The sequence below is a fragment of the Melanerpes formicivorus genome, unplaced genomic scaffold, assembly GCF_026170545.1.
Source record: "Melanerpes formicivorus ecotype bairdi unplaced genomic scaffold, bMelFor1.0.p_v2 SCAF_6, whole genome shotgun sequence".
NCBI classification, from domain to species: domain Eukaryota; kingdom Metazoa; phylum Chordata; class Aves; order Piciformes; family Picidae; genus Melanerpes; species Melanerpes formicivorus.
The window spans coordinates 21,265,063-21,288,899 of record NW_027142358.1 but is presented as its reverse complement, the minus strand read 5'-3'; the positions used below and the strand labels follow the sequence as shown (position 1 = coordinate 21,288,899).

The 23,837-nt window shown below is 37.8% G+C and overlaps 1 long non-coding RNA gene across 1 annotated transcript in view; it reads left to right on the top strand.

Moving 5' to 3' along the window:
• LOC137441977 (uncharacterized) overlaps positions 1-19,267 on the top strand; it is a 319,127-nt gene extending 299,860 nt beyond the window's left edge. The window contains exon 3 of the long non-coding RNA XR_010987552.1: positions 19,228-19,267. This is a non-coding gene — a long non-coding RNA (uncharacterized lncRNA). The remainder of the gene's footprint in view (positions 1-19,227) is intronic.
• The last annotated feature ends 4,570 nt before the right edge of the window (positions 19,268-23,837 follow it).

Below are 23,837 nucleotides of genomic sequence, written 5' to 3'. Positions count from 1 at the left end.
ACTCTCAGATAACCTCTTCTTAGGATTATTGATTTTTTCATGTTTATAGCTATGCAGATAAATGAGTAAATGCACAAGGGTAAGCTTTTTCATTTTCTACAAACCTTTTCATTTCATACATGCTTGAGTCATAGTCATCCAATCCTACGGGATGGGAGAAAAGAAAAGAAAGAGGAGGAAGAGAGATATTAAAATGTAAAGCTTCACCGGCTTATGACTTTCTCTTACAGATTGCCCTGTCATAGGCAAAAAGTCAAAATCAGCATTTTAATAAAATGCATCACTAAGAATTTGTTTCCCCTTCCCGCAAGTGAAACAGAATTGCATCCTCCATTTATCAAAGTACCTTGGTGTTCAAACACAAATTTCAAACATAGTATTATTTCATGAAAAATAGTTTCAAAGTTATGGCATTTCTGCTCTACACTATTTTCCTTCAGTCTTTTAGCTTTGGTCTTTTTCTAGTATTTGTATCCAAATCTTAGTGTGGTTGAATATTTTAGTCATGTTTCTTAGGTGTGTGTGCTTTTTTCTCAGTAGATTGTAAAGAAGTGTAGGACCTCAAAGCTCAGTGGTGAAATGGGTGAAGTAGAAATCCAGGCAATCTCATGAAAAATATTTTTACAATCATAAATTAGATTTACCATCTTATAACACTGATGGTCTTCACTAGAGGGGACTGCAATTCATTCAGCCTGTCATAGGTCTGCTCAAGGAGTCAGGGGACAAAGTAACTCTGCAAAGATGGCAGAGGGAGCCAGGGGAGAATAAAACAGAAGAGAGTTGTGTATTTCCATTAAATGTGAGAAAAGAAGCAGAAAACACCTCGTTTGACAAGTTGTAACAAGGAAAAAAAAAAATATAATCAGAAATTGAACAGAGAACAATAAATTGCTGTTGAAGTTAGTGCAGAAGGAGATATCCAGCCACATTGTTTCAAAGGAAAACTTGAAAGAAAAATGGTGGGAGTTTTTCAGTTGTCAAATCCATGGCAGCATAAACCATTTTTTGAAATGTTCTTTCAGTTCTGATCTCTCTTCTTGGTTCCAGAAAATGCCACTAACAGTACTAAACACATAAATCAACATAGTATATTCTTTTCATTTCTCCATCAATCTAAAATATATTTCTAAAATCTGACTTCTCATGTGTAAGGTAAAAGGCAAGAGCTGTAGCCTAATATAAAATAAAATCCACATCTAAGTGAAGTTGCCAGTTTTCCTGGGTAGGTAAAAGCAGGAGGCTAGGATACCATACTGATGCAGTGGTTAACCTTACTAACAAATTAATTAGTCTGCCTACACACACTGTGTTGTTTCTCAGTGCTTATCTGATAAAGACATTTGAAAATAGCAGCATTGCCATGGAGCAGAAGAGCACCAACTCACTTTCCTTTTTATTATGTCATAAACAGACTTGGGTTTTATTTTCTACCTTGAGTTTTAAGGTGCCACTCGCAAATCAATAAAATACAGTTGTTAAGAGAATGGACAATAAGCTAGAAGGGATCAGATATCTCAAAGAGAAACTTTGGAAGAAATCACTTATATATTGGGCATTCGTATCCTTCACAGGGAGGATGATAACATCTAGCAGACTTACAGAGATGTACAACTGTTAATATTTGTCAAACTTTTCAAAGTATTTCAATATAGACTATGCTGAAGATGAGGACAAAATATTTATTATTGTTATTAATGTAAATAATGGATGAACTGGGACAGTAGCTCTGTGTTAGTAAAATTTGAATACATATGAGTGTCACATTTAAAGTTTGTTTAAATAGTAGCTGATAGCTGCTGAAATGAAAGTTACTAGTCCTAAAACATTATTCTGATCACTTAAGAACTTCTTTTAACATACTTTTCTTCTGGAGGGGGTACATGGGGGCTAAATGTGCTCATATATAAAGAACAGTCTGCATTAGACTGAATTCAGAAAAGCTCAGGTGCTGTCTCTTCATATATGCATCACTGCTAAATCTATTAAACATCCTGGCATGAATAGAGCAACTGTGATTTTGGGGGTGAGGGGAGAAGTTTGTTTAAGTCCATTTATGGAAGTGGACTTAAAGCAAGTGTCTATGGATTCAGTAATCTCAAGCATCCATATCAGTAGTGTTTCACTATCTAATGTCTTTGGGGCCCTTATAATTTATTCCAATAATAATGTGGAGGAAAAAAAGATTAAAGAAGTTTGAAGTTTTACCCCAAGCCCACAACAAAAATGAATCCTGATCCAGTTATTGTAAATGAAAGCTTTCTTTCTAGTTGGGTTAAACCAACACCTTGCTTTTGTTCCACTGTCAAGGTTTCATTGAGAATTTGAGGTGTAAAAGATCTATCTTCAGCCCAGCTACGCTCCCACTCCCATTCTAATCTTCACCACTTGGTGAAATTTCATATTCTGGTACACTAATGCCAAAGGATGAAGATTAAAAACTATCTTTCATTTAACAGAGTTAGTACTACTTTTGAATTACAATATTGTGTGCAGCCAGAAGGCAACAAAACAATAGTTTCAAATGGGGAAAAGGCAGAGGGGAAAAGTGACTTTGTATTTCTAAAGTGTCAGAAGAGATGGAGGATAATAAAGAGGTTCTTTGGAAAGCAAAGTATCTCTGAAGTCATCAGTCCTTTTTTAGCCGAAGGAGCACAGGCTTAGCAGCAGCCACGCTATCTCAAAAGGGAGAAGGTCTGTCAATCAATCATTCACTAAATGTGAGTTCAGCACTAGAAGAACAGTTTGTCAGATCAGTGCTAAAGCAAGTGGGGATTAAAAAAGTTAAAAGCAATATGGAGCTGGAGGGCTTTCTCCAGAGCCCATTGTTTCAAGAGAAAGATGGATTTAAGTTAGTTTCAGGACAGTGATGATGTCATATCTCATGCCAGGCATGACTTTTGTAGTCGATCATTTTAATACTGTGTTTTTGAAATATTTCTTTTTTCTTTCTATCAGTCTACCAAAAGAGAAAAACCCAGGCACTAAGTCAATAAGGAAGAAAAAAGAATAAGAAATAGGAGTGTGTTCCAAGGTAAAGATGTGTATAGCATGTCAAAATGGGATTCATTAACTGGGTCTGCTGATGCAAGCAAGTGGTGGTTTTCTCTTCCTCCCTAAATCCTTAATTAAAGAAATGAAGTTAAGGGTAGCTCAGATGATCTTTCCAACCTTCACCTGAGCAAGGTAAAGTTTGAGATGTAAAATTACAGGAGGGCATGAAACTAAAATCACTGGAAACTGTGAAGTCTTGCCCACAAAATGGGGCCAAATGATCTAACAAATTTCCTTCTTTCCAGGGCTATTTACCATTGTTCCACCATCCCTCCCTTTAGTCCTGGACATCTTCCCTGGGCAGCAGGGAGATGAAATAAGCAGTTCATGGAAACAGAGTCAGAGCAGTACAACAGTAAAATGAAGGCAACCCTGGCATGCTGAGCATTTCCTCCATTGCCAGAAGCTGGAACAACAGGCTTAAAAAAGCAAGGGAGAGAGAGAAAGGAATATAGTAATTATCCATACTAAAGACTGCAGCAGACATGGAAACAAGCAAAAATTAACACCTTATTATAATATAAGCTGCTACTGTGTGCCAATACTGCTGAGAGCACAGTACATAAGCTAAAACAAAGCTATGTAAAATTACTGAAATTTGTATGATGAGCTCTGAGGAGAGGTCAGCAAATCCAGAAGAAATTCCTACTGTGGAAATGGCTGTAAAACCTTGTAGCAGTTGGGAGGAGAGAGATTATTGCTTCTTCTTTACATAGAAATCCCCTTGTCTGCACTACATTTTAGCAAATAAAACTGAGAAACATCACTTCTTAGTCAATGATTTCTTTTGTGCATACACATCCATGTGCTACAATGTTCTAAACATATCAGGTTTTTACTCACCTTTCTAAATCTTCCAGCTTATAATATGTGATATGACAGGCAAAATGTGATTGTTATATTTTTCCTCTGTTGCCTTCTCTCAAAAACATATGAAATGAAACATCATATGAGTAAGCTATCTGCATGCTTGATATTTTCATTCTATAAATGGAAAAAGGAAAAGATGAAACCAGAGGAAATTGTGATTCATGGAATCTCTTTGTTCTGCTGATCTTCTTATACCTTGAGCAGTACTTCTCTCAGTTTAAGAAAAATCACTTCTCATTACATGTTTCTTCAAATATGCAGCACTTTTACTGCAGAAGTAAAGCATCGCTTAGAAGTTGGATGTTTATACAATTCGCAAATCTAGTTTTGTGTGCTACTGTTGTTGCTTGAGCAATTCCCAAGAATTATACCACTTCTTTCTGAGATTCTTTGAGATTTTTTTTTTCTATCTCTGTTTCTATTTGGTTATCAGGATTGTAACAGAGCAGAGAAACTGGTCCTGTGCTGGAGGGAGTGAGTTAGACTCAGTTGTCCTAATTAGAATTGTGAAACTGCTGTAGCCAAAGACCTAACCCCAAGTTTTTCTCTTTAAAAATGTTTTCTGAGGTCAATTTTCTGCCAGACATATCCAAGAATTGCCACCAAACTAAACTAGAGTGCCGTAAACACATTTTTTGCAAAAACTACATTGAAATCTGTATTCTACCTTGCGATTAAAAACTTCATCAAAATTCATACTTTTTCCATGTAATTATTTTTCTTCTCATAATTCTTCATTAATGTAACTGCACATTTTTCTTCTTAAGCAATACTTTTTTTGTTATCACTTATATCTCACTGAATTATGCTTCATTTCTGTGTTTGTACTACTACAGCATTTTTTAAATTAAGAAATCTGAGGACAGAAATTGTCTAAGCCAAGCTGCTGTGATAGGTGAGAACATGATGACATGTGGCCTTTACCCACTTGCCAGTCCATATTCATTGAGAAGGGTAAGATCTCACCCAAGTAGGTGTGCTGTAGTCAGGCACTTTAGGGTTCAGAATTTCTTCATATAAGCCTTTACTCTAAATATCATTCAAGGGCTACCCTCACTTAGCAATAAGGATGTTATGAGAGCCCCTGGGTAATCTCATTATCCTATGAGCCTGTAAGCTATTGTTTCTGCCTCATTCCTAAGTGGAATAGGAAATGTTCTTTCCTAGCAGCTGCTGGAAGAGTAGAGTGATACTGTGGCTTCTGGTCTAGGGTTATTCTTAAATCAATCAGAGTTTGTCTAAGAAAGACAGGGCAATGCCAGCCCTATCAAGTAGTTCTGTTCCGGAAAAGGCACTGCTCTCTCCTTATCTTTACCCAGTCTTCTGTAGTTTTGAGCATGCATCTTATTGCTAATAAAACTGAATGAAGTTACCTCAGCATTTGCAATACAATAAGAGTTGATCAGCAGATGATGAAAAGAAACCTGTATCTTTTCTTGCACTGGAAGATGCAATCTGCCTTATATATTTAATGCCTTTTCAGCCTGTTCAAAACTGCCTATCTCTAAACATTGCATTTCATAAAATTATATTTATGGAATTTGGGGGGGAAATATATACCTAAAAACATTTTCCCAGTTGGATAGGATGCTGATTGATACCTGGAGTGCCTCACAATTTATGGTGGTTAACAGAACTCAGTTATGTCAAACACTGCAAAATTAACAATGCTCATAACCAAATAGTTATCATGAGAGCACTGAAATACTTTCCTGGTCCAGAAAATAATGGTAGGTGTTGCAATGACAAAGCATAAATGGTTCTGAACATTTCAACGTGGCTGACAGAGCACCTGCAATATTTCTTATTTTGTAGGATGATAAACAGAGCTCCATTATGAACACTTCTCCTTCTGATGGAAAAGGATTTGTTTCTACTAAGGCTGCTTCCTCCATTACCTTAGTATGAAAAAAAAATAAAAGTGTTCCCAGTTAATCCTGAAAGCTTTCAAGATGAAAGTCAGCAAGATGAATGAGCACAGAAAACCCACCATATTATGTGAGCTTACTTCTTCCACATTTTAAAGTGGAATGTCTCCTTGCCCTGAATATCTGGGGATGACCACAAGAAGAGTGAAGGAGAGATTAGAAACTTGGGAATATTTTTTTATTTGTAGCTGAGTGATTCAGGTTATCTCTTTCCTAATGAGAGATTGGTGGGGAAAAAAACACAGAAGAACATAACTGTAAGGAAAAGATTAGTATGATCAAAAGGAGCAATGAGAGAACCAGAAGGTGCCTGTGATATACAGCCCAAAAAACAAAGTGGAGGTCACTTTGCCGTTGAACTATGTATGAGGCCATAAGATGAAAAAAAGAAATCAGAGAACTATAAAATGCCAATGAAAATTTAGGAAATGGTAATAAATATTAAAAAAGAGAAGTGTATTTAGAAATCACTGGCTGTACGGTTAAGGTCTAATGTGTATCTGAGTAAGATTTCATAGGAAGGGGATGAAAATTTGCAGTGAGAAGATATCAGTGCTGGAATGCCTGCCTGTTCTCTTATAGAATCAGAGAAAGGTTTGGGTTGGAAAAGACCTCTAAGGTCATCAAGTCCAATCATCGATCTATCATCACCATGGCCACTAAATCACATCCTAATCTGCCATGTCCACACATTTCTTGAACACCACCACCTCCTTGGGCAGCCTGTTCCAGTGTCTGACCATTCTTTCACTAAAGAAATTTTTTCTAATATCCAACCTAACCCTTCCCTGGCACAATTTAAGGCCATTTCCACTCCTCCTATCACCTGTTACTAAAGAGAAGAGACCAACCCCCACCTCACTACCACCTCCTCTGAGGTAGTTGCAGAGAACAATGAGGTTTCCTCTCAGGCTCCTCTCCTCCAGCCTAAATAATCCCGGTTCCCTCAGCTCTTTCTCATAAGATTTGTTCTCTATGCCATTCACCAGCTTTGTTGCCACCACAGAAGGTGGATGTGCTTCATCACCTCAATGTCCTTCTCATAGTGAAAGGCCCCAAACTAAAGACAGTATTTGAGGTGCAGCCTCACCAGTGCCAAGTATTGGGGCACTGCTTCCAGGAAAGCAAAAGAGAGTATGATGAGTTGGAAGGAAATCTTATCTAAAGTGGAAATATCTGAAGGTAATGTGGAAGTGTTTAGAAGCCTAATCTTCAGAAACACAGTGTGGGACACTAAAACTGGTCTCCTTAGGACAAATTAGTGGTGCAGTTCCACAGGTGAGCAGAAAAATGGCAAGATATAAATCTCTTGAAGACAACCATTAGAGATAATTGAGAAATGGATGATACAAGGAATGATGAACTCACTAGTTGATACTGAATTCACATTCATCTGTCTCATCAAGATCTATAATTATACCAAACTGCAAATTAATTGCGCTTTCATTAGACTCATACGCAAAAGGAAATGGCTTTTCTAATGATATGTGTAAACTTGCACAGGAGGCCCCTTAGTACCTGAGCCAAATCTTTTTTGGCAGCTTAGGAAGGACCCTGCTACCTTTCTAAGGTGAACTGGAAGAGTTGAACCCCACACTAAATTTGAAAGCACAGTAAGCAGAACTAATTACACTGAAACCTCCCCTTGGCCTATCTCATGTTTTTTCCCTGCCTCCGGGGCTCTTGCATCTCATTTGTGAAGTAAACTAAGGCCATTGTTCTGGGAATGGCCACTGGTTTAGCCTCTTTAGCTCAGACTCCTGCAAAAAAGTGGGACACTGTAAAATTTAAATAAATAGACTTATTTTGCCTCTGCTTTTTACATAATAATCTTATCATTCTCTATGAAATACTTCTCCTTGTTCTGTCCCCACAACTATCATATTGTTTAGCTAAACAGTATAAAATATATGCTGCACAAAGAATCTTGAGAAGAAAATGTATGAATAAGATTAGTGGTGAAATTATTAAATATTTAGGAAGATGAAAACTCAATGGATCATAGTTTTGCCTCCATGGTCAAGGGTAGGAATGAATGAACGATTGCTGAAGGACATAGGTCTTGAAGAACAAGGAGACAAGAAAATCCTTGAAAGAGGAGGTATGTCTGTCTTGTTAAACAGACCAAATATATTTGGCAAAATAAGTGGGTTTAGTGCTTATAGGCTAACTATAGATGAACTTTGTGCAAACTATGCTTATTAAAATGTGATTAACATCTAATTGACACACCTTCTGACACACCGATAGTAGAATCAAATATTCATGAATATTTATTAAATGTGAAGGATTTACTAATTGGAGGGCTGTAGCACCTCTCCTATGAGTTCAGGCTGAGGGAACTGGGGCTATTGAGCCTAAAGAAGAGTCCCAGGAAACCTAGCAGCAGCCTTCCCTGAAGGGGGCCTACAAAAAGGCTGGAGAGGGACTGTTTACAAAGGCCTGTAGTGATGAGATGAGGAGCAATGATTTGAAATTAGAGAAGAGTCGATTAAGGTTGGATATTAGGAAAAAAATTCTTTCCCACAAGGGTGGTAGAACAATGGACCAGGTGTCCCAGCAAGGTAGATGAGGCCCCATCCTTGGAGCTCTTCAAGGTCAGGCTCAACAAGGCTCTGAACAGCCTGATCTTGCAAAGGATGCTCCTGCTAATGGCAGGGAGTTTGGCCTAGATGAACCTTGGGGATCCTTTCCAACCCAAACCATTCTATGATTCTATGGTTATTGTAGACTTCAAAGGAACACATACGATTTTCATGAAGTGGCCAATCTCATATGTAAGGGAAAGCGTTTTACTTTCTTAGATATTCCATCTGTAGGCTGCAAAGATAAATAATAAAGAAAACAATAATGGAAGAGGATATTTATAAAGCCACAATGTCAATATTTTCTGATTTCTGGACATCTTTTCCACAGCTTTAAAATACCTTTAACTTTGTATGGAATTTACCCTGAAATAAAACAAATATCAAAGCTGCAGTATCCTTTACAAAACAAAGATATCATAGGCAAGCAAGGGTCTTTAAAAGGTTGGGTGAAACCAGATACATATCAGACATCTGGATAATTCCATTGAGTTTTTGAAAAGGTGATTTAAAAATAATCCCTTTTGGATCAATTTGCCAAAAAGTACCCTTTTGCCACACCCTCCTCAGGTTACATTAGGCAGCTCATTTTTTTTCCTCTGAAATCCTACTAGCCTCCTGTGTATTGCAGGTTAAACAAAATGGAGAATTAGGAAGGCAAGGAGATAAATCTAAATAGACAATTTGAAACTGTGAAGCAAACTAGAGGAGGTATTCAATATAAATATTGCTTTGACTGAGAAAATATTAATCTTTTCTGCTCTTTAAATGGAAACAAACATCATTATGAAAAGCAAAAGCTAATGCAGAAAAGGATAAGGGGAGAGAAAGGAGTGTGTCCACTTACTGCTCATGCAGAATGTAAGAATTATTGTCAATATTTAAAACCTCATTTTCTTACTGCTAGGAACAGAGTGATATCAGCAGCTGATTTGGAAACAAAACATTTCACTTTTCAGAACAAACCCTAGGTTTTTCCCTTCTGAAGTGCCAAAAACCGTCTGTGTAAATATGCTTTGCTCTCAGCAGTGTGGAGATGAGCAGCAGGCAGCTTCGTGTTTCTGTGTACTGTATCTGAGAAACCCATCATTTATTAATAGCTCTCTTGACAGAGTCACCTGGAGACCCCTGAATGCTTTAAATCCAGGTTTAACCAATGGTCCCCATGATTAAAGATCCTAATTTGAATTCTATGCTTTACCTAAGAATTGATATTTAGGACTTTTCTTTTGCACCTTCCCCTAGCAGAATTTGTATCTTTTTCCTCTCAAGAAAAGTCTATTATCTTTTGGCCTTCTGAGGAGAGAAAGGAACAGGCTGTTTTATCAGCAGAGAGCACGTTCCTCTTTTTAGGACTGGAGTAGCATGGCGTGGAGAAAGGTGCAGTGGTCTTATTTTCCTTCTTCCCTGCTGCTGCTCACAAGCAGATAGGAGAGAGAAGGATCTGTGTAACTTCTTCCTTTGAACAATAAGACAGAAATATTTTGTGGAAGAGATTCTCAGAATTTGGAAGAATTATTGTTTTTCCATCAGATGGTATGTTCAAAGCCAAAACATTCTAATAAAAGTATTCCATGCTTTAACTAGACTTCTGATTTCATAACACAGAGCCAGAAGCCTTTTACATAGCTAGGAAACCAAAATCCAGCCATCTATAGACACATGTGTTTTAATTTCCCAGATTTTTATGGGGAAAAAGTGTTTCAGAGATTTTATTTTTCCTAGTCTGGTCATGAGTTTGCCCCGCACAAATATCAAGGAAAGAGCAGTCTAGAAAATTATTTGTTAATTCTTTACTTTGCCTTATTTCTATAAACAAACCATCAACAACCAAATCAGCTTTTCTGGTTTGGGGGGTTTGTTCTGTTTGTTTGTGTTTTTTGTTTGGTTGGTTTGGTTTATTTTTTGGATAGTTGGGTTTTTTCCTTATCATCCAAGAGAAGATGTCAATACAGTGCTATGGCTACATGTTTACTTAGGTGTTGGCAAACAGATCAGATCAAGCGCTGGTTTCATACCTGTATTATGATTGGGATCTACACTTGAGTAACTGATTCTTCATTATACAGACAGATTTTTATCACCTTATTTAATGTCATATCTTTTATAAATAGAAATTATACCCCAGATAAGGTAATGTTATAGACAGAGAGGTGTAAGAAATGAATATTACCTTTCCATTTTGTTTTAGAAAATTGTAAATTTTGACATGAAGCACCCTCTCCCCCACCCCCACAAACCACAGCCATTTGCTGTCAGCCTTTATGTCTACTGTTCCTTATATATTCCTATTGATGATGCTGTTGTCTGCATTTACAAAATTATTTATGAAGCACTGTGTTCTAAGGTAGTTTGTTTGTATAAAGCTAACAGAATCATCTTGGTTTGTGGCCACTAGGCAAAATAAGTTTCTTCACAGCTCAGCAGTGGACTAGTTTTGTTTCCCTGAGCAAATTATTTGATCTCTCTGAATTCTGTTTTTCTTGCTCTTAAAAAAGGCACAAGTATAACCTGGAGGTTTTGTGTAAGCAGTTTCGTCTAAATCCCACTATTTAAGGTGTAAATGGTTTAATGGATTGAGAATTTGGCATTATTATTCAAATACAGATGCCTTCAAATGGACATTTTTTGAAATGAAGTACAAATTCAGTTTGAAACTGAGTTTAAGAACTGTAATCATGATGATGATGGAAATTTTCTCTTCAACGACATTCTTGTAATTGCTATTATGACTCTAAGCAGTTGCAATAAGGCTTTTATTGATCTCCACAAGATATGTGGGATTACGTGAGAATACAGATACAATTGTTCTCTTTCTCCTTACCTCTTCCAGAAGGATTTTTCCATGCAGGTTCCTTCTCACCTATGTTGCAGCAAGGCAACATAATAGGTTGGTACGATAAGCTGGGATAGGCATTTGCAGATCAATGAGGCACGTGGAAACCGTATGTAGCATTTCTGACCAGTGTCAGGGTAGTATCAGGACAGTATAGATGTCACTCATCCTTCACCTCACCTGGCTTGCTAAATGAAATAATTTGAGTAAAACAAAGAATAACTCTCCTCTATACTTGGAATTTAAACAAAATTTTAACTGAATTATTTCTGAGGCTTGACTACCTCAGATAATCCACCTGGCTCAAAGATTAATAATAATAATAATAATAATAGATAAATTTTTGTATAATTAAAAATTTTTTTTTCTCATTTAGTCTTAGGCTGACTTCAGTGGCACAGACTGAAAAAAAAAACATCCAAGGCTGAAGGGGAAATTTATTCCTCAGGTAAAACAACTAGGCTAGCACTGAAAATTTCTTAGCTTTTTCAGATATTCCCTTTGCAACAATTAACAATGTGTCTAATTCTCCAGGCTTACCTGTTTTTACCACTGTGACAGAAATCACAGTCTTTTACTCTACTCTTTGTCTTGCTTAAATAAATAATAGTGTCTCGAGTGAGGACTTCCTCCTGTGTGAACACACAATGAAAGTTTCAGGTTACTTTGTGAATGTTGATTTTGTACATGTTTATATTCAACTAATTGCTGGAAAGTGAACGTGCAAATGTTTGTTTTAAATAAGCATTTTTTGCTTTGAAATCAAACTGCCCAAAGGATTTCATTTCACTGACAATTAATTTTGAAATAGAGCATATTGAATAACACCAAAGGCAAAAATTAGTATTAAAGGCCTGGAAATCCTAGTCAATAAGAAACCAATTTTTCAGGTCTTCTACTGATTCATCCATCTGCTCTTAGAGAGAGACAAGAAAGCATATTGATTTATCCATGCACCAGATACTCCTGCCAATTGCAGTTAACACCCTCCCTCTGTTTTTAGAAGTCTTAACCTCATACTTAAGAGTTCTCTCCTGGTTAAATGCACCCACCTAGGTTTCAGTCAAACTGAGCACTGGGCAAAGTACCAGTTGTATTTCTTTGGTCAAGCAATACTCCATTTTAATATCTCTTCTGGGACTCATTCTTTCAGCTTCAGAGAGATTCTTGAGAGATTCTTCTCCCTTAGTCTATTACTACGAGCAAAAACTAACACTTCCTCTGTTAGTCTAATCCAAAACCTTCATTGAACTCTGCAATTTTATAATCCAATGTATTAAGGGTCACCAGCACCTGAGCATTGTGCTTAGCATTATTCATTTGCAAAGCATGGTTGGGTTATCTTACATAATTAATTTATTTTCTTTTCCCCCATTCCCTCTGCTTGCCCCTTTTCAGTTGGGGATTAAAATAAATCAATATCTCATTTTGAGTTAAATATCACAAAATGCAAATAATAAACTGCAGCAAAATGGTTCAGAAAGAGGATTAAGATTTTATCATGAGATGAATCTTCCCATTTCAATTTTATGACATTCTCCTTTTTATTAAAAAAATAAAAAAATAAAAAAAGAGAGGCAGAAAGAGAGAGAGAAACCATTTTCATGGCTGTGGGATCACTCACACTTCATCCATCAGTACGAATTGCCCTGAGATTGTTCTTATCAGGCACAGAAGTTGCAAATGAGAAAGTCGTGTGACTTCTTTCCTTTGCCATCAGCTTCTAAACTGCTTCCTATCTTTCATGTGATATCACAGTGGTTTCTAAGACTAACATCCTTGCTGCTGCAAAAGCTGGATACACTGGCTGCTTTGTCCTGCCTGAAATAGAGTAATAAGGAAAAATTCACATATGCTTCTCCTTTGTGTTCATCAATGAAACATGACGCTCACTGGACACATAACTGTCTTGGCTAACAGTTTTTGTTTCTGGTTTTCTCTGATACTGGCCTTCTACAATAAATTGGCATACAAATGGAAGCTGTTAAGCCTTCCAGGATTTAACTTTCTGAACAAAATCAGAAGCAATAGGTCTTGATGAGATAGTATTTTTCATATCTTCTCTCAGCTGAATGGCACATCTACTGGTCTCACCTGCTAATAGCTAAAGGCATAAAAATTCCATGATTATAGATGCTTAGGAAACTGATTTAAGTATCATGCTGATGACAGTATCTTGAATATAATAAGGTATTATATAGCTGTAACATGCTCTCAGTGCCACCATAAATTTTGGTGGTTATGTCTCCATGTTCCCTACGGTTCTTTTAAGGCAAGATGAAGACATGAGATACTTAGTATTATTTTGGTTGAAGCCAAGTATGTGCTTCTTAAGTTCATTAGTCTCTAGCAATATGCAAGGAAGAAATATTTTAATTTATTTAATGGTTATGGATAATTCAGAGTTGTTTTTATTTACTGACTCAATATTTTATTATTGCATATCAATAAAGTACAGTATAGTAAAGATACATTGGGAAGAATTTTCAAAATGTGGATTCTTGAGAATCGTTTAGCAAGTTCCTGGAGAAAATGTCAAGATACAGAAACTAAAGGGTGGTGGCAGCTGGACAACTAAAGAAGATTTAGGCTGCAGTTTAAAGCAAAAGTGTCCCTGGCCATGGCATGGGGGTTGGAACTAAGTGATCTTTAAGGTCCCTTCCAACCTAAACTATCCTATGAAGCTATGAAATCAGTCACAGTTGTTACATATTGCTGCAGGAAAGCACTGCATATGACAAAGAAAAGAGAACACATCATGTTAGAAAAGATGTCACATTCTCTAATTCTTATTCTGCTGCAGAGTAGAATAAAGAAATGACAAACAGGAAGTGTTTAGGTCACTTCAAGTATATACAAGAAAATTGAACAAGAGAGGATTAATAAAATGAATAAGATGCATATCACAATTAGAGCCAAGCAAATGATAAAATGAAATTACATATGATGATAATAAAATGCCTTTTGAGATGGCATGACCCTTAGGGGTAAAATTGGAAGGCTCTAGATATTTCATGGTTTTCAGAATAGCCAGTGATAATGAAGAAAATCACACCCATGAGAAAAAGAAAGAAACAAAATGGGAAAATTAAGCAAGAAATTAAATTTTACTTTTCTCGTGAAAGGCTTTTCATATTTAGATGTGTGTCTCAGCTTCTCCCAAGTGAACAGTCACATTTCCTCTTCTGCAGATTTGAGTACTTTTGCACCAGATGGAACACTGCTCCCTCAGCTGGATTTCTGCAAAGAAGTGACATCCAGTGACTTTTTCCACCCTGTTTTCAGTGAATTTGATCTGTATAGGCAGCCCACCTGTCGTGCATCTTCTGGAGCAGTCCCTTTTTCCACAGCTGGCTTTCCTCATTGCAGACAAATGCTTATAAATACATTGATGTATTGGAGCCTGCCTTTGACACGTCTGTCTGTTCTTCCATGGACTGACTCCTTTCTGCGATAGCATTAGTTCTCTTAATGCCTTCTGTTCAGGTGCAAGCCATTATCCACATGTCTTTTCACGACTGTATTCAAGATTACACAGGCTGTTTAGAATGACAAACATGTTCTCTGCCATGCGTAGCAAGAACAAGAGGATTTCAGCCATTTCCTTGCCATACACATCGATTCGCTTTATGGATTCTAAGAAATATTTTAAGGAATTCAAGAAAGATCTAACAGAGCTAAGGTGATTATAGAAGTCATTTCAGAAGAATAAAAATGCAACCCAAACTGCAATGAAATGAGTGATAGGTACCTGGTTTGTTTAATGAAGGGAGTCCAATCATAGTGAGTGATTCAGCAAAGGTGACAGCTCTGTGCAGTAGGAGAAACATAGCAGTTCCTTCATGAGTATTAACTACATATCCTTATGTGTTTCTGTGAAGCCTTCTCCTGTGAATGAATCAAGTACTGACTACCAAATTCAGCTTCAAGGTTCCTCCCTGCAGATAAACATATGGCAGCAGAGCTTCTAACTTCTAGCCTTGAGGAATGATTACTAGATTAATAGAGGAACTTGTACAGAGAAATTTGTTTGACACTGTCTCTTAGATGATGTGCAACATGTTCTGTTTGCTTTAGTGAGAACTATGCATATGAAGTGTCTTAGGAAATAAAGGTTGGTAAATATGAATTGACTGTGATTGAAAATATGAAGCCTGTTTAGACAGTTGGATGAGTGGCTTCATTTAAGCTTCCACATCTTGATCTTATTTTCTTTATCTAGGCCATTTCTGGGGAAAGCATTAGTAGAAGCAATCTCACAGTACAAAAAGTCACTGGGAGAGGGAGCACAGGGATTTGATCTTTAAATTAAGTTACATGTCATTCAATTTCAATAAAAAGTAGTAAATACAAAATTTCAGCTAGAAGTGTCTACAGCTAAGTTGACAGCTGTAAAGTTTTCACATTTACAAGGGATACAGAATAATAAAAAAAGACAATTTAATACATATGTTGGAGAGAACATATCTTTAGGTGTGTATCTTTACCCTTGCACATTACAAATATTGATATTCCATGAAATCAACAAATTTGAATCAATCTATCTTAATACATTACATTCCTTGACTCAAACGTTAAACAAGTGAACTGCCAGTGAAATTAAAAAAAAAAATAATAGTTAGATATGTATCTGAATAAGAAAAAAGAGCAACCCAGCTCTGTTGTGCTCAGAAGATATTCTTTTAAGTGTCTTGACTTTTAAAGTATCTATATAGCATCTTGGCTCAATAATATCTCAAGGCAGTAAGAAATGCTTTGATTCAAATCACATGGAAAACAATGATAAAGGCAATGAAAACAAGTTCACGTCAGTGGAATTTATACCACATCCAAAACATTGGTGCTGGACAAAATGCTGGATTATGTCATCCTTATGCTGACTTAATCAGAATAACAAAAGCACAGATTCACAGAATGATAGTGGTTGGAAGGGACCTTGAAATGTCATCTAGTCCAACCCCCCAAGAGAGCAGGATCACCTAGAGCAGATGACACAGCATCAAGCCCAACACACTGAAACACACCTAGAGGATTGTAGTTTTGATTCAGCTATAACTAGATGGACTGAAAAGGGGGAGAACCTTTTTAAGTTGAGGCTTCCATTGTCCTCCCCCTGGTTTATAGCACTTAATTACTAGAATAATCATCTTTCTTACATAGTGACTCATTTATTTACAATCAATCTGTCCATCTTTCAGTGTGATGTGTTCATGAAAAAACAGGCTAGCATCGAACAAAAAGCACTTTTGAGAAAGAGAGCATTACTTCATGGACTTAGACCAAAGGTTTTGTACTTCAGCCCATGTCATAGATGACTCTATCAGTTAAGTAAGACTATTTTCAGGTTGAAAGTGTTCTAGATTTTCTTTTGGAGCTGTGGTCTCTTTATTTAAAGTAGTAAATACCTAAGAAATTAAATGTCACGTGCTGCATAGTTGAGAGTAATTCTTTGTGCTGCAGTGGGATACAAGAAAAGATCTTTGGTAGTGTGTCTCCAGGGGGTAGAAAACAAAAAAGATAAGGAAGATTATAATCATAACTCTATATTTTTTACTATTTCTTGTTCCTTCAAAATTAGCAGAAGTCAGAGTAAAGGATAAATGATCAATTTATTAAATTTAGATCTTGGTACTATTAGAAAGCACTTAGACAAAATTAAAGACGACAGCAGCCTACCTGGGTAGAAATTCCTACACGGAGTGTAAGTCAGGAGGAACTTTTTTGTTATTGCTTTATGAATTTAGCAGGGCCATTATGAATTAAATTTGAGTTTCACTGGAGGTTCTGGAGAAGGAACCTGAAAACTCATGTGATAGTGGTTTCTTCTGTATTACCAGAAATCCAGTTTGTGTGGGTCAGCTGACTGAAATAATTCATGCAGTATTGCTATATATGTATGTCATATATGGCTTGGGAGGTTTTACTCCAAATGAGATATAATCTTGTCCTGGGGTATAAATGCCTCTAGGATCTGTGCTTCAGAGCTTTATGGAAGGAAGGACTACTAGGCAAGTACTGAGAGCCATATCGGGGCAGTGGAGCTTGTTGGACTGCATGGCTTGTGGCATAGAACAATCACTTGAGTTCCTTCCAAAATTAATCTGCTCTGGGGGCACCAAACCAGACTGAGAACTGAATCAAAGGGCAGTCAGGGGATCCACTTCACAGCTGCACCATCAGTCTGCAGCACACCACTCGTTTGGACACAGCATAGGCATTACCCTCATTCTATCTTTGAAGTAATTTGTTGCTTTGCATAAATAATGTGCAGGAAATTTTGATGTAAATAAGTTTTGAGTGGAACAACAATGAAAGCAAAAAGTTAAAGCAACTCAGGAGGGAATGTCACAGAATCTGCCTAGAAATGACACTAGGAGGTTTCACGTTATTAAATAGAACCAAAGTTACACCTTAAAATTCCCTGCATTTTGCACCTCAAAGCAACAAAACAGGTAATGCACAGAGGAGCCGAAATCATCTCTGGTTTCAGTCTTGATTTTTGTCTCTTTCATCCCAATGGAGCAGCATGGGGCTGAGTGGTAGGAATCCTTATTTCCACCCTTATCAGTCAGACCATGATCCTGTTTTGTGAATGAGGGAAATCTGATATTCAGAGTTTTACAAAGAGCGGTGAGCTAGTGCTTTGTGACAGTTTTTCTGTATGCACCTAATGAATGGTGGAGAGTGATTACAATGGGGGCATAGAAGTAAGCATGGGTGCTATAGCAATAAATAAGAGCTAACTTAAGTCGCTGGCATTTTATTGACTTCAGTTTTTCTGGCCTGATTTAAATCAAGTATTTGGCTCTAGGGCTTTACAGAAAAATCCCTGGGTCTGAATCCTGCTGTTTTGACTCAGAAATTTTTTTCCTACATTTCAGTGAGAGTCATGGTTGAATAAGGAGTACTCTGCTACCACATAACAGTAAAAACAGCTCTTTCATCAGCAGTTAATGTAGTTTTGAAATGTATATAAATATTTTATGGAAATAATCAGCTTTAAAATTGTTCTTATTGTGGTTTTAATGCTGAGGCATTTTCCACTCTTGATATGTAAGCCACACTCCTAGTTAAAACACTCAGAAGCAGGTATTAACCCCCACACCAAAATAAATTTCCAATCTTTTTGGTATTATCTAAGATGTAGAAGGTGCATATTAAATAAAAACAAGTAAAATATCAATGGATTAGCAGGCACACAGCTCTGTAGGTGAGGAAATAAAGTAATATGAAATGTCTTCATTTTTCTTTCTTCTTGCTTTTACCTTGGTGTTTTCAACACAGACTCATCAACTTCACAAGAGTGTCAGATTCTGAACAGAACCATGTTTAAATAATTACTAATTATGGGGAAAGAAAAAAAAAAGTACATGAAAAAGACATTAATTTTTAAAGAGATCCAGTTATCCCCCCCCAGGAAAATCAACTGCATTTCTTCAGAATTCACAAGCCAAGGCATGAGTATAATTTCATATTTCTGTAAGAGTTCTATATCAGATCTACAAGTGATCTATTTTTGTTTCTGTCTCTTTTTCAGTATGCCTTATATACCTATGTGTAAGAGAAGGATGGCAGGTTAAGCTCAAAATGAGCATAAAGCATAGCACTGCTTTCCCTGCTCTGAAACAGACATGCTCATAGCTTAGTATCAAACACAGAAGCACATTGAATTTCCCATCGCACTCTTCACCAGCATGACAACAGCTGCAAGGGAATGGGAGACGGAGAGCACAGCAGTTGCCCTCAGAACTGGGCCTAAATCTAACTAGATTCAGCTGCAAAAGCACTAATCATCCCTAATTAGGAAAACCAATGATGGGGTAGGAGGTATATAATCATCTCAGGTAGTGGGCTCTCCTGTTTGTTGGTCTGGGACTCCTACCAGTGCGGTGCTGATACATGTGCAAGGTCTGCGATGTCCTGAGATGTTAATCTCCTTGCCTTTTCCCTTCAGCTTCAAAAATCTCTGGATTACACATTGTCCTCGATTGATGCAGAATATCTCCATTATGTGAGTACATAATATCCCTTACTACTAAATGTTCAGAAAACCTGTCTAAAGACCAAACTATGATTTGGGAATAAGCTTCTAATTTTAGTGTGGGTAGTTAGCTAAAATGCTTTGGTCTTTGAACTGCTCTTTCCACATACTCCTAAGAAAAGCATTCAATTATTTGTGGACAACATATCACACCTCTGAAAAGCAACAAAATGGTTTTAGCCACAAGAATAATGTATGTCAGCTCAGCTTCCATGCAGAGCACACAAGGGTGGCCATTCCAGGACCCTACCACCTAAACCTTCTGTCTGGAGTGCAGCAGTCCAATTCTTTAGTCTGGAAAGAGATTTCTCCTGGGGAGGAGAAAGGGCCTTCACCCATGTTTCATTCGGTAGGATGAAAGTCCTGAAAAGGAAGAGGTCTTTCCTGGGGTGGGGGGAAGTTTACAAGTAAATTTAAAATTAATCAATTTTTGTTTTTACTGGAGTATGACACAAGACCCTCTCAGCAGTGTTATGGTCTCCTCTAGGGGTGGTGAAGCCCTGGAATGGGTTGTCCAGGGAGATGGTTGATGCCCCATCCCTGGAGGTGTTTAAGACCAGGCTGGATGAGGCTCTGGCCAGCCTGATCTAGTGTGGAGTGTCCCTGCCCATGGCAGGGGGGGTGGAACTAGATCCTTGTGGTCCCTTCCAACCATGACTGATACTATGATAGCCAATATTTTGTCAGTTTAAATACTGGTTCTCTCCTAAGACTAGTCAACATTATGGGATTGCCTGAATTCATCTGAGAGAAAGTCTCTGAGAGGGACAAACCTGTCTAGGAAAACAAACAAACAAAAACCACCAAAAAAAACCCAACCGACCACATTTTGTAAAGAATACTGCCCAGAATCTGGATCTCAGCAACTGACAGGTATTACTTTATCCCTGGCAGGGTGCTCTCCATCCACAGTGGTCTCTGCACAGAAGAAGCAGTAGCTTCTGTTACTCTGCTCTCTGAAAAAAATATGCCTGCTCTGAGAACAGAGCCTTCCTGACACCCTGCAGCCCTGCTGGGATGGAAAGATGGAGTAATAACATAGGGCATAGTAGAGTGGGAAGAAGTGTATGACAGTCCAGCACAAGATAGAAGGACACCCTAAAATGCAATGTACTAGGGCATACATAATTGCAGGTGAGCAGTGACTATATCAAGTTGCACTTTATTCCAAAATGTGGAGGTCAGTGTGAGACACAAGATCCATGTGCCTTAGCTGGGTAGATTAAATGGGTTAAAGACAGAGTTTAACATTAAGGTTATATATGAAGAAAAAAACAAAGCAGAGAACACACCCTTGGCTTGGAATACAGAAAATAGTCCTTAAGTCACAGTCACGTTCAGAGCATGCTCTAAGCCCAAAGCTTCTGTCAGCTATGGTAAGAATAGCCAACTCACTAAAGACAGGTGATACAGTGACACTGGGTTGCCATTGTTTTGGATTTTTACCATCATCTTGATTCTTAGTAGATCAGGTATGCTTTTTGTAAGGGACATAGTTTTATGCTAATGTGAAACTTCTTTCTTCCCTGAAATGAGACTTTTGCTAGGTGCATGTGGCACTTCATGTTTAGAGGTGGAAAGCTCTTTTAGGACTCTGCCTTGGAAGGGTGTGTCACTGCCACAGTTTCATTCATGTGCATGAGATTACCCCATCTGAGTTTAGGTAAACTTCATTCAGAAACTGATCTGTGTTTTACTGATGTTAGTGTTTTGAAGATTGTTCCAGATGAGGTTTGAATGACTTGCTGTTTGTCAGTCTGGGCTACAATTTATTGCACACACCTTCCTGTTCTTAAATCCATGCATTGGTTTCTGTTTTCTTTGAGACTAGGGTTGTGGGAGATGAAGAGTTAAAAAATCTACATCAATCAGTTAAGATTTTTTATTATCTGTAAAGTTCTAATCTAAGCATTCTCCCCAGTTTCAGTCCCAAGCAGCCCTTGAAGTCATTGGACAGTAAGATCTAATGAAAATGGTGAGACATTTAGTAGTCCTATTTTACATTCAAAAATACAAGCACATAATGTTTTTAAAACTTAGGTTTATATCCACATGAGGGAGAAAATAACTCATAAGAAATGTCTCTGAAAGAGTTTGAGTATCTGTCCTTCTAGCAAGCCGCAGTTTAACTGTACGTTAAACAGGTTGCCTTCAGCTAATGTGAGCCTTTCCTGTACATGGGATGAAATAAAGTGAGAAACCAAAACCCCTGTGACTTACAACACACACGTTTGCAGAGATTCCCCTTTCTTTTCAGTGAAGTTGGTTTGGTAGTTTTACAGTTCTTGAGGGGAGAAGCCATGTTGTTTTTATGTGTCTTGTTGGATTAACTATAAAATCATAGAATGGCTTGTGTTGGAAGGGACCTCCAAAGGTCATCTAGTCCAAACTCCCTGCAGTGAATATGAGCATTGTCTGCTAGATCAGGCTGCCCAAAGCCTTATCAAGCCTGACCTTAAATACCTCCAAACACAGGACCTGAACTACCTCCCCTGGCAATCTGTTCCAGTGTTTCTCTACCCTCAAGGTAAAGAACTTGTTCCTTATGTCCAACCATAATCTACTGTTCTCTCATTTCAAATCATTGCTCCTCATCCTATTGTTACAGGCCTTTTAAACAGTCCCTTCCCAGCCTTCTTGTAAGCACTTTTCAGATACTGGAAGGCTGCTATTAGATCTCCCTGGATCCTTCTCTTCTCCAGTCTGAACAACCCCAGCTCCCTCAGCCTGTCCTCATAAGAGGGGTGTTACAGCCCCCTGATCATTTTTGTGGCCCTCCTCTGGACCTGCTCCATCAGGTCCATGTCCTTCTTGTATTAAGGGTGCCAGAACTGCACACAGTACTCCAGGTGAGATCTTATCAGCGTAGAACAAATTGGCAGAATCACCTCTCTCAACCTACTGGTCACAATTCTTTTGATGCAGCATAGGATACCATTGTCCTTCTGGGCTCCAAGTGCACATTGTTGGTTCATGTCTAGCTTCTCATCTGCCAGAATTCCCAAGTCCTTTTCTTCAGTGCTGCTTTCTATCACCTCATCCCCCAGCCTGTACTGGTAATGCGGATTGTTCTGGTGCAGGTGCAGGACACTGCACTTGGTTTAGTTGAACATCATGGGTTTCACTTTGTCACTTAAATTTGATCTGAAGTGAGAAAGTCAAAGAAAGCTAAGACCTGGATAAAGTAATATATGTGATTCTGATTACCGACAAGTATTAATGAAGATAATTGTGGAAATAAGGAGATACTGATGCTCATGTTTGAGCCTTTGTCCAGCATGCCTCAAGAGACTACATTTTCTGCTTAAATTGGTATCAGAAGATATACATTAATTAATAGTATTTGGAAGTTAAACTGAAGATATTTCATGGATTTTATTAATTTAAAGTTAATGTTTCTTCAAGATGATTATTGTTTTCTTAATGAAATGTAATTTTAACAGCTGAGCAAGCTAGGACAACTAAGTAAAATCCTTTTACATTGCAGCTCTTTATTTTGAAAACCCCCTCCCTTATTCTTCAGAAGATAAAAAACAGCAGGAGTTTAATCTCTGCAATGTTTCTACTTTTGCACCAAATAAAAGGCATGCAGCAGTGTTACAAAGCATCATGGAAAATCCTATTAGTCTTCCCTATAGACCATGTATTCCCTGCAGAGTCTTATGACACCAGGACAGGTAAGGAATAATCATATATAGCAGCTTGTGGGAGTTTTCACTGACATGGGCCAGGACAGGTTCTAAAAAGGTGGCTGTTTTCACAGCAAGGTGCTGTGCTTTTTCCTGATTGACTCGCTGAAGTGCATGTCTGGGATGAGTGCTAGCTACTGTATTATCTATTGTGTGCAGCTGAAACACCTGGACCTCAGTGCTCCTGGAGCCAAACAGGAGGCTAGGATGTCCTTTACCTGTTCACAACATGCACCTTGCCACATGCATCCCTGTCAAAGCCAGACAGCTTCCTACAGCCCTATTGTTGCTTGCGAAACACACCATCCACCTCCCATCTGGCTCAGCGTAATACAGAAGCACCATGACTTGCTATTCTCAAATTTTCTCCCAGATGTGAATATCCCAAATGCATGTTTTGACCCTTAATAAATCTTCAGGTTTTACCTCTTTGCCTGTGTTGTTAAACTACAAGTCTATTCTGGGGACTTGTAAGAAATATGTAACTGTGCTTTAGCTAATTTAATTAGTATTTTTACTGCCTGGCAAGCTGGTTGTAGTAAGAATGGAAGCAGAGAAGATTGTTAGTGCAGAGAGTGCCTTCAGCTACCCCAGAGTGAAGTCAGAAGCTCTTCCATGAAGCAAGTGGGAGGGTTACATTTAAAAATCATCAAGACAACCCTGAAAAGACTAGGTTAGTTTTGATGTGTTATTCCTTCCTTTACCCATTACACAAGCAGCAGATGGTTCATCATGTTATATTTTATTGACCTACAGGAAGTGATGGAAGAGGTGTTTTTGTCACTCCTACATGCTATAAAACCTATAAAAGTTGCTTTTAGCTTTTAACTAGTA